The following is a 12,564-nucleotide window of genomic DNA, read 5'->3' as shown; positions in this document are numbered from 1 at the left end:
CAATGCACCAACAACATTTTAGAGATACATGATGTCGATCTTTGGAGACATGGTGGAACGGTTTATAGAAGTCTTCATGGATGACTTCTCAGTTTTTGGTTTGTCTTTTGATAGTTGTTTAACTAATCTTTCTCTTGTTTTGCAGTGATGTAAGGAGACGAACTTGGTGCTCAATTGGGAGAAGTGTCACTTTATGGTTCAGGAGGGAATAGTGCTTGGTCATAGGATTTCAAAGGATGAAATAGAAGTCGATCGAGCAAAGACAGAAGTGATTGAGAAGCTGCCACCACCATCAAATGTCAAAGCGGTCCGAAGTTTCTTGGGGCATGCGGGGTTTTACAGATGTTTCATCAAGGACTTTTCTAAGATTTCTAAACCCCTTTGCAATTTGTTGAATAAGGATGTTGTGTTTGATTTTAATGATGAATGCATGCATGCCTTTCTAACTCTTAAAAAATTATTAGTATTTGCACCTATTATTGCAATTCCCGATTGGGGACTGCCATTTGAATTAATGTGTGATGCTAGTGATTTTACTCTAGGAGTAGTGTTGGGATAGAGGAAAAACAAAGTGTTGCATGTAATTCAGTATGCTAGCAAAACACTCACTAATGCACAATTGAATTACACCACCACTGAAAAAGAATTGTTGACTGTGGTTTTCGCTTTTGATAAACTTCGTTCGTATTTGTTAAGTGCAAAGGTAATCGTCTTTATGGACCATTCGGCACTCAGGCACCTATTGGCGAAGCAAGAAGCGAAACCTCGACTGATAAGATAGATCCTATTGCTTCAGGAGTTTGAGTTGGAAATTCGAGATAAGAAGGGGTCGAAAAATGTTGTGGCAGATCACTTGTCAAGGATTGAGAGACCAATCTAGGGAACTGAGGAGGAAATCCTAATTAGAGAAACATTTCCAGATGAGACATTGATGAGAGTGGATGAAGCACCATGGTATGCAGATTTTGCAAATTATTTGTCATCAAGGGTGCTCCCAAGTGGTATGACGTTCCAACAAAAGAGAAAATTCTTCTCAGATTTGAAGTACTATTTTTGGGAAGAGCCATTTTTATATAGACACTGTGCTGATCAAATGATACAGAGATGTGTTCCCGAGGAGGAGATGGAAAGTATTCTACGGCACTGTCACGAGAGGGAAGTAGGTGGCCATTTTGGAGGAGCTAGGACAGCAACCAAGGTTCTACAATTGGGGTTTTATTGGCCAACTCTCTTTAAGGATTCTTTTCGGATGAGTCAGGAGTGTGACTAGTGTCAACGTAGTGGTAATATTTCAAAAAAGGATGAGATGCCGTTGAACAACATCCTTGTGGTTGAGCTGTTTGATGTGTGGGGGATTGACTTTATGGGTCCCTTCCCAAATTCTTTTAGGAACACATATATATTAGTAACGGTGGATTACGTGTCGAAGTGGGTTGAAGCAGTTGCATTGCCGACTAATGATGCTAGGGCAGTGGTTAAGTTTGTGAGAAAGAATATTTTCTCAAGGTTTGGGGTACCACATACAATTATTAGTGATGTAGGATCCTATTTTTGCAATAGGCAATTGGATGCACTGTTGGGCAAGTATGGAGTGACATATAGAGTTGCAACACCTTACCATCCACAAACGAGCGGGCAAGTGGAACTGTCTAACAGAGAACTTAAAGGAATATTGGAAAAGACAGTTAATGCATCTAGGAAGGATTGGTCACAGAAATTAGATGATGCGTTATGGGCCTACATAACTGCATTTAAGACTCCTATTGGTATGTCTCCATTTAGGATGGTTTATGGGAAAGCGTGTCACTTGCCGGTAGAACTCGAGCATAAAGCATACTGGGTAGTCAAGCAGCTAAACATGGACTTGAAAGCTGTTGGGGAAGAAAGGATGCTGACTTTGAAGGAACTCGATGAGTTCCATCTCGAAGCATATGAGAATGCTCGGATGTACAAGGAGAAGACCAAGAAGTGGCATGATAAGCATATTAGGAAGAGGAACTTTGAAGTAGGACAGAAGGTGTTGTTGCTCAATTCTAGACTTAGGCTTTTTCCCGGAAAACTTAAGTCTAGATGGTCCGGACCATTCATTGTTACAAGGATTTTCCCATACGGAGTGGTGAAAGTGTCACATGAAGAAAAGGGCACCTTTACAGTCAATGGACAGAGACTGAAGCTATACATTGATGGGATGCTGAGTTGCAAATCCATCCCAATATGCCTTGACATTCCGACTTGAAAGATCGAGGGAGTCGAGCTTTCCGACTATAAACAAGCGCTTCTTGGGAGGCAACCCAAGTGTTCAATAATTTTTCATTTTTTTTTTTATGTTTGAATTTGTTTGATTTTCGTATGAGTTGAATGATTTTTAATTTGTGTGTGTTTGGGTGTTTCAGGTGAAGTTTTTAGCTTGAAGAAGGAAAGAAAATGCTCCAGACTTCGCCGGGCTTCTTCGCCGCGGTGAAGCACATTGTATGAAATGAGTCTTTAAAAAGTCTCAGACTTCACCGCGGTGAATATTGTTCTTCGTCGGGGCGAAGCACCCTGAAAATTGTTGCAGCTCCTGTAAGTTTTCGCCCCGGCGAAGAATTTTTCTTCTCTGCAGCGAAACCTGGGTTTTGAAATTAGGGTTCTATGAACGAAGAACTTTGCCACGGCGAAGACGGTTTTATATAAATACCCACTTTCGTTTTTCATTTTTCACGCAACTGCTCAAACCCATTTCAGAGAAAAAAAAATTCAAACTTCAATCCAAAGCCTCCTCAACGACTTCCAAACAAAATTTCTCATCCTTAACCTTCCTAAACACCAACCCAATGCATTTCAACACAAATTTTTGCAAAAAGTGACGAAATTTTTGGAGTTAAACAATTTGGGGGTTTTGCATTTTAGGTTGATTTTGGCTCAATTGGTGGCAAGTACTCCTTACTTTGGGATTGTGCATGTGTTGTGTGATATTAAGGAGTGTGGGCTTTCAATTTTGAAGTGTTTGGGTGATTGTGGAAAAATTTGTAGTTTGGGGGTTGAAGTGCAACTTGTTGGAAGTGTTGTCAATTTTCTTTTTCAGGTTTGAATTGATTGTTGTAGGGAAACTAGGTTTGAATTTCTATGGGTTGCATTGTTGAGTTAAAGTATAGTTTGAAAACATGCCGCTCAAAGTCAATGTTCCATCCAAGGGCAAAGGAAAAGGAAAGAAAGTGGACAAACTCTTTGTGAATGAGGAGGCCCGGAAAAGATATGAAGGGGCTATCCAAAGAAAAGATAAGGGCTTTATTCATGAGTGCAGATTAACCGCTAGTCAGGCCTTGGACTGGAGTCGAGGGAGACGTTGGGAACTGTTTATAAGTGCTCCTGCACAACCAGCTATAAAGCCGCTTGTAAGGGAGTTTTATGCCAACCTCCCGGATAATGAAGAGGGTACTGCATTTGTGAGAGGGGTTAATGTGCCGTTTACGGAAGATGTGATCAATAATTGTTTTAACCTGCCTAGAATTGATCAGGATGAGTACGCAAGGTTTAGGACGTTGCAGTTTGACGATAGTATTATTCCTCCGGTCATTGCAAAACCGAATGCAACTTGGGCAGTGTCAAAGAAACAAAAGAAGACCATTAAGGGAACTCATTTGACACCAATGGCTCGACTATGGCAGTATTTTGTTAGTGCGAGGTTGATGCCGGAAACACACTATAGTACGGTAACTTACGAGAAGGCATTATTGCTTTATTCCATTGCCACAAGAAAGAGTATAAATATGGACGAATTATCTTGAACAACATCAATCATGCCGCCAAACCAGGGTGATCAAGTTACTCTTTCCCACATCTCATTACCGCCTTGTGAATTAAAGTTGGAGTCGAGGTGTATGATGATGAGCAACGTATACATGCTGCTCCAGTCCTAGACTCAGATTATTTTCAAAAGCATCTTGACCGTCTAGAAGCTAAGCAACCAAGAGCAGGAACAAAACGGCAGAGAACCACTCAAGGCCCTGCCACATCCTCCAGCTCCACCGCTACACAGAAGGAGATGATACAGCAGGTGATGGGTATGATGAAACGTATGGCAAAATGACAGGATTGGTTGGTTGATCAGACCCAGATGATGTATGATATGCAGAAGAGCAGCTTCACCAAGCTCAACGTTGACACTACAAAATTCCAATGGGCTAACTGGGATTCAGATGAATGGATGGGATCCGAGTCGAAAGAGGAAGAAGAGGAAAAAGAGGAAGACAAGGGAGGCAAAGAATGAGCATCGGAGCACCTGTTATGTTTTTCTTTATTTTTATTTGTTTTTAGTTGAATTTGTTTTTCATTTCAAACATTAAACTCAGTTTATATTTTTGTTTTGGATTGTTGTAGTGTTTTTGTTGTTTCATTTTCTTTTAATTTGCAGTTGTTGTAAGGACGAGATTAGGTTGTAATATTTTCAATTTAGTTGGTGAATTTTTGCTAACACAATGGACACCACAGTTTAAATTCTTTTGACAGATGATGGGTGATGAAAAAGTCAAAGACTGGGTGTACACTGTGGAGCAAAACTTCACGGATTAACTAGGGAACTATCTCGTACCTTTGTATTTTTAATTTTCTATTCCTAATTTATGCGTAATGAGACATTGGGGACAATGTCACCTTTTGTTTGGGGGTAGGAAAATTAGAAATTTTTGAACTTTCGTTTATTTTTCCTTAGTTTGATTGTTTTTGCCGATGATGAATTGTATAAATCAATGATGAAAATAGGGTTGTTGCGATTTTATTGTTGAGAAATGTTAGGCATTGCTTCAAGTTTATGTTTATTGACTGGATTTTGATTGAGGTTTGTTGAGTGGTTCAACCACCATTTTCATTTTTTCGGCATGCTTAGATTCATTTTATGTACTTAGGTAAAGCTTTGATAATGTTGGTGGACTTTAGAACCTAGTAGAGAAGTGCTTGAGGCGAAATTTTAGGATTAGACATGGTTGAGGAGATGATTTAGGCATTCTTTTTGGCACGTTTGAGCTTTTCTAGTCGACCCATGAATGAAATTGTCCCTAGTCACCTATTTGAGCCGTATGAATTTTGATTGCTTTATTTTTCTTGGCAAACCAAAAATTGTCTGATCCTTATACCCTAAACACTTTGTCGTACCCTTAGGAGAATTTGATCCTAATGCAAACACAAAGAACGGGAAGAGTTGTACGGATAAACTAAAAGAATAGTTTGGGGGTTGTGAGAAGGGCAATAAAAACAAAAGAGATAGTTCACCTCAATTCAATTGATTTGTTTTCTTTTCATAAAAAAAAAAACTAAAAAAAAAAAAAAACTGCCAAGTTTAAGGGTATCTCAATTGGAAACTAGTAACCGCCTTAAAAACTGCCTAGCAGTACTTGGCGACCTCTGGTATAACAACACCACGTGCACCTTAGACGCATTTCCCCTACCGCATATATGGTATCAGAAATAAGAAAGATACAAGTTTGAGGGTTGTAAATTAGTGGACACGTTTATTGGTGGTTGAAAAGAAGTGGAGTTCGATTTGATTTTAGTGTTTGCATGAGGAAAACCGAGTTCTCTTACTTTGTTATTCCTAACCTTTTTCTTGGAACCCACTACTTGAGCCTAGCGTTTCAAGCTTATAAAGACCTTTTGATTCTTATCTGTGTCTAGTCCTCATTAGTGGAGAGTAGTTTGATATTTAGGCTTATGGAGTCTGCTTCCATTTGATAAACTTTGCATTCCTGCATAAAATAATCCGGGAAGTCGGAAGGTGGATTGAAGTGGGGATTACCTACTCGGGGGACCAATTGAGAAAGAAAGTCGATGCAACTTACAACTTCTTGGAGCGTTAAACATTTTTCTTTTAACAATTTTGCAACAACTTTTGAGATTGGTATAAATTCTAGGCAGTCGTTTTGTGAGTCGAGTCTCTTGTTTCCCTTTTTCAATTTTTGTCATTTGCTGTTCTGTGTTTTTGAACGTTTCTGTTTTTCTTTTATCTTGTTTTGTACCTGATGCTCGGGGATGAGCATGTCCCTGGTTTGGGGGTATTTGATAATCTGAGGATTATACTAGTTTATTTAAGCTTTTAGGCCGGATTTTAGATACTTCTTAGTTCATTTATGCCTGGATTGCTACTTCATTCCTTACATTTCTTGTTTCAGGTTAAAATGGACATTTTGAGCAAATAAAGACAGATTTGGAATTTCTGGACTCCGAAGCAAGCGGATCTCAGAAGTTGGGAGAGTTCTAAAGCAGAGTAAAGCACGATGAAGCTTGTTCCCAAGGGAGAGCACCGAAGATCGAAGATTCACGCAAAGAAGCAAGCGGAGGCCAATTCTGTAACTTCAGAATTCTTCAGGAAGCTTCGCCTTTGCCGCGGCAAAATGAGCCAGTCATGAACCAGATTCAGTTCTTTTGTCATCGCGGCGAGATTCCTTCTTCGCCGTGGCGAAGTCAGAATTTTCTAGTTTTTGTAAAACGCACAGTTTTACTTTTTCATGCTTTTCTTAGGATTTTGGGCGAGGTATAAAAGGAAAACTTAGTCTTTTTGCCAAGGGTTCGTCAGTTCGTTTTTGAAGTAGGGTTTTGAGGTTTTACAATTTCTTAGATTCATTTGGGCAAACTTAGATCTAAAGAGGGCGAAGATTCGAGATTGAACCAGTGGATTCGTCAATTGGGGAGATTTCTCTTTCTTTTCTCTTTTTTGCATTATGTTAAACTTCGGTATTTTCGTTTCTTTTATTTGTATTGTTGATTTAGCCATGAACTAACCTATTTTGGGTTAGGGTTTTGATTGTAATTCGGAATTTCATGGGTTAAGTTATAGATTGTTTTCTTTTCATATGATTTTGCTTTGATTGTGTGTTTACTCTGAATTTACTGTTTATATGTGATGAACATGATGAGATTGAGAAATGAATCATGTTAGGCTTCTTGGGTAATCACCATTGTAGTATTGGATGCTAGAGATAGATTCAAGAACCAATAAAATCATTCTAGGATTCTTGTGCTTATTGAGCTTAGATTTATTTACCTTCAATTTGTTGGGTGCGGAAGGTTAATAGGTAAGAGTAGGAAAACATAGCCTGAGAAGGTATGTTTGAGACTTGAGAGAATTCGATTTACAATCAATGCATGTGAATATGAATTTAGTTTAATTCTTAGGTATAACCCATAGAGTCCGAATGAAGTCAAAACCCTACCCATTTGTTTGAATTGATTTTATCCGTGTTTTACATCTTGCGTTCATAGTTAAATTTTAGTTTAGTAAATTTTGTTTTATTCTTAGTAAATAGCTCCCATTAATCCAAAGAATTCGACTGCTCCAACTTGAGAACAGTAGAAAGCTTAGTGATTAGCAAACAATCCTCATGGGAACGATACTCACTCATCACTCTATTACTTGTGCGACTAGTCTACTTGCTACATTTTGCATGTTGTAGGAAACACGCATCAATAGCTCCATACGATTCATTCAATAAAGAATACTTAACTTAATAATAATAAATATTAAATAAAAAAGGACTAACAACACTAATATAATAAGTGTAGATAATTTAATTTTATGTACGGAGTTGTAACTGTGCAAAACCATTTGAACAAACAATCTGTTCAGTAATCATTCAAAAGTCTAAATACACAGGGTCGCTTAAGCGATTTTAGATCGCTTAAGCAATCAAGTTCGAGGCAGAATCAATATCTATCGAAGTGCATGAGCACCTAAGCGATCCGTGATATATATCTATCGAAGTGCATGAGCACCTAAGCGATCCGTGATATCGCTTAAGCAATTCTTCTCTTTTTCACTTGGTCGCTTAAGCGATCATATGATGGCCAGAATCAATATCTGCCTAGATGCATGATCGCTTAAGCGATCCGTGATACCGCTTAAGCGATCCGTGATACCGCTTAAGCGATCCGTGATACCGCTTAAGCGATTCTTCTATTTTTCACTTGGTCAATTAAGCAGTCGTAGATCACTTAAGTGATCATATGATGGGCACAATCAATATCTGCCCAGGTGCATGATTGCCTAAGCGATCCGTGATATCGCTTAAGCGGTTCTTCTATTTTTCACTTGGTCGATTAAGCGATCGTACATTGCTTAAGCTATCTTTTATGAAAAACCCTTTGTCGCTTAAGCGATCATGGGCAAAACATACTTTTCCATCTTTTCTCCTGAATTTTGACAAACTAAAATTACCTACACATATTAATTCCATACTTTCTCTTCAATTTGACAACCTAATTCCAAACTAAAATCACCAACAAATATTTAGGCCATGTAACAAGAATACTAAAAATAAAGAATGATTTATTGAAGGTAACAATAAAAATTAAAAAATCAATAATTGAAAACAATAACTCATCAAAGGTTGGCCTTGGCAACGCCCTCAATTTTGTCTTTCTTCAAACCTAATTTTTTGGATCTACATGTGATTACTTCTGGCAACTGCTTCTCTTGTGGCCAAGTTGCTTGCAAATTGAGCACTTATTCATCTTCCGGGGAACCTCACAAGTTGATGGAATACGCTTAACTCTTTTTCTCCCCTTTGTTGTCTTCTTTTTATTACTTCTGGCAACTGCTTCTCTTGTGACCAAGTTGCTTGCAAATTGAGCACTTATTCATCTTCCGGGGAACCTCACAGGTTGATGGAATACGTTTAACTCTTTTTCTCCCCTTTGTTGTCTTCTTGAATGGCAGATGGATGATAATGTGAGCCAACTCTGGCGGCACTACCCACTGCTCTTCTGGAGGCACTATATATATCGTTTCTGAATAAGCTAGCATGTAGTGATTTGCCATATAGAGAGGGGAGCAAAGTTCCATGTAAATTCTTGAACCAAAATCTGGCTTCCGTTGGTGTTTAAGTGTTGCTAGTGCATGAGGATAAGGTAAACGTTGAATGTCAAGCACTTTACAGCTGCAAGTTTTACTAACAAGGTTAACTAGGGCATCCGGACCATAGCCGTGCACAGCAAACTCTTGAGCATTAAGAGGATAGGCAAACAGTGCATATGATAGTTTCATACATTCTTGCAATAATTTTTCAGCCGACGGAACAAGGGTTGTAGTAAAATTATCTAACTCCGTACGACGCTCATGGAACCACCGTGACAATGTCCTCTGGATTGCATCAAAAAGTGCAACTATTGGAAACTCTTTTTCTATTAACAACATCGAATTTATGGACTCGACTATGTTCGTGGTCATGACATCAAACCTTCTTTCAGGAAAGTAAGCTCTACTCCATCACTCGAAACCAACATCATGCTCAAGATACTTAGCAACTCTATCATCCTTGATTTGGATTTGCTGGAAAAGCTCCTCGAACTCATTAACCCGATAAGCTTTTGCTGCCATGTAGTATGTCTGAAGGAGGCCAGCACACTTAAACTTTTGTTTTGTGTTCTCACCAAGGTGCCTCATACAGAATCCGTGATGTGCTTGAGGGTAAATAGTGGCAATCCCCTTCTTTATAGAGTTGTGCCTATCAGATATTATGCACAACTCGTCATTGTCAAGCACTATCGTACGTAATTGCTGAAAAAACCAAGTCCACGACTTTCATTCTCAGAGTCAACCACACACTATGCAACAGGATATGTGTGATTCTCGCTGTTTTGTGTAGTGGCCACCAACAGTGTACCTCCGTACTTTCTCATCAAAAAACAACCATCAATAGCCACCTTTCTCATGTTTACAAAACCTCTTATAGCAGAACCATAAGCAACAAAAAAATATTTAAACATCATATTCTTGTCCCACTTCAAAGTCGTCCTGCTACCTTGGTTTGTCAACTCAAGCATATAATGATACGCTTCTAATACTGTGTACCCGTGCTCTGGCGTGCCCCTCACAAAATTTTGTGCATGTTGTCTCCCTTTCCAGCATTTCCAGTAACTAACAGAACATCCCAACTCTGTGCGCACAAGTCTCTGAATGTATTTAGGAGATGGACATTTCCCTTCAACGAATTGACTTTTGACAAATTGGCCAATAACATCAGCAGAGGCTTGTCGATGCTTACCTGAAATATGTCCCAACCCACATGTGTGCTCACGGGTGTATGTGCTAAGAATAAATTTTTTCGACTTCGCCAACCTTCTACAATAAACCCGCTACTTGCACTTTTGGTCACGACATGCAACCGTCACAGCCAATGAATTTGATTTTTTGGTGATGAACTCAAAATTACATCTCACGGCAACAAGTTTTAGCTTCCTCACCACTTTATCTTTGCTGTTAAAAAAATACCCTATGCGCAACTCCGATCCATCCGTAAAAACATGAGCTGATTCACCACTACCTGCAATTGCCCCTTATGAACCAACATAAATGGTCAATGTGTTCTCTTCCTCACCAACTATACCTTCTGCATAATCTGTATTTAAAGGAATCTCTACATCTGCGGGAACATGTACGGGGTCTTCCTCCTCAACATTTTCATTCTACCCCCCATGACCAATCTTTTCTATAGTGTCCTCCTTACCACTCAATTCACTGTCTACTCTTGATTTTTCAACTAACAAATCATTGTCGTCGTCGTAGTTCAAATTAAAACCAGGCAAATCTCCGCCAACTTCCTCGTTATCCCCTTCCTTTGAACCAATTTCCAACGGTTTTTCTGCAAAAGAAACCCTTAAAATCGGCCTCGAACTATTATCGGCCACATCAATCATATATAGTTCACACTTTTATCTAACTTTAATATAGCAAGAGGTACCTTATAATGTTGAGAAACTCCGCTTAAAACATACTTCACAACTATATCACTGCATGAGCAACTCAATTCACCTTTTCTAACTATTTCATCAATCAACTCATCAAAACTAACCTATGTGCTCACAACAATTGGTATAACTTCTTTGCTCTTCCCAATCCACTTCCAACTACTTTCTTCTCCACCCGCTCACCAAAATATTCAACACCCAAAACAACTTGTCCCATGTCTCATAATAGCTAAGTACCTATAATGCAAGAAAAAAACTATTCTTAACTGATGTACTAAGGGTTGAAATATTTTAAAAACCATATGCACAGTCGCTTGATAGATCTGGTGTATCGGTTAAGCGATCTAGTATATCGTTTACTGAATCGCTTAAGCGATCGAGTATAAATAAGCATGATCGCTTAAGCAATCTTATGCCATTTATTGATCGCTTAAGTGATCTGTTGCTTTACACCAGACTTTTAGCAGATCGCTTAAGCGATCTTATGCCACATACCTGATCGCTTAAGCGATCTATCTGCTATATTACCAGCGTATCAGATTGCTTCAGTGATCCATCATATCCAGAACACATTTTCAGTCTCTCCGCCTACAATCGGTGCTACCACCCCTAGCTACCCACAATGCAAGACATATTTCAACAAATTTCACTCCTTTTAACTTCCATTACATCAAACACAACCTAAACAACTAAATCAAAATCATAACCCAAACCCAATCCATCATTAAATCTTTGTAAATCAAAATATAAAATTGAAAGGGGAGATATACATACCTGGACGAAATGTCACGAGGAGGAGGAAGAGGACAATGACGGCGACGATCTGTGTTGGAGAAGATGTTAACGGCAGAGGAATGCTTTAATGTCATGGGAGGAAGAAGAAGGTATTTGGGTTTGTTTGCAAGAATTTCGACTCTTTGGGGCCATATATAATTTTTAAAAGATTACACAATTATTCATTATTCGTAATTAACCCCTAATCAAGTTTAATTAAGCTTAATAAAAAACATGTCTATTTAGTTAAATTTTACAAACTGTATAACCTTTTAGTTAAATTTTAACTCTAAATGGTCTTTTAATAAAATCCCCCTGTCTCCACCCCCATTTCCAGAGTTTTTCATTGTCTCTCTGTCTACTAAGAAACACAGGAAATTTTATAGTATGATATATATATTTTAAAGTTATGATACAATTTTTTTTTAGACCTTAGATTAATATATTTTAATGGTTTAGATAACAGCTACGCATTTTTTTTTCTTTCTAAAATGTATTAATGGTAAAAATTGTTTTAAATTTCATTATCCAAAATATATTAATCTTGTAAGTTATTTTAAGAAAAGTTATGAAACAATTTTTAAACCTTAGATTAATGTATTTTTCTTTTCTAAAATGAAATGGTAAAAATTGTATTAAATTTCACTATCCAAAATAATTTAATCTAATAGCTTAACATAATTTGTGTAAAATAAATGGTGCCCTTAAACATGACCTATATGTTAACTTAAATAATCGATCTAAATCTGTAATGTTAATTATTGAAATTAATTATTGTATTTGTTATCTCATCAACTTCTAAATCATTCAATTAGAATGAGTTGATAGCTAAAATTAGAGTTTTATATTTAAATCAATTATTTAAGCTATAGTAATCTAATCCACTAGAATCCATTTGTCCGTACAATATTTATTTTGGTCACTCTTAGAATTGGACTTCCCTAAATGGTTAACCATACCCTCCCTAATTTTTGTCATGTTTTCTTCGCAGGAGAGTAATGAGAGATTAGTGGGATGAATTAGGCTTCTGGTTTGCACTCATGTTTTAACAAGACATTCAAGGACTGAATTAAA

General features: G+C 37.9%; 1 pseudogene; it reads left to right on the top strand.

Moving 5' to 3' along the window:
• The first annotated feature begins 478 nt into the window (after nucleotides 1-478).
• Nucleotides 479-2,952, top strand: LOC116126007 (annotated as a pseudogene).
• The last annotated feature ends 9,612 nt before the right edge of the window (nucleotides 2,953-12,564 follow it).

The sequence above is a fragment of the Pistacia vera genome, unplaced genomic scaffold (assembly GCF_008641045.1).
Source record: "Pistacia vera cultivar Batoury unplaced genomic scaffold, PisVer_v2 Contig174, whole genome shotgun sequence".
Taxonomy (NCBI): Eukaryota; Viridiplantae; Streptophyta; class Magnoliopsida; order Sapindales; family Anacardiaceae; genus Pistacia; species Pistacia vera.
The sequence above is the reverse complement of the archived record's forward strand: the minus strand, read 5'-3'. Positions and strand labels throughout refer to the sequence as shown.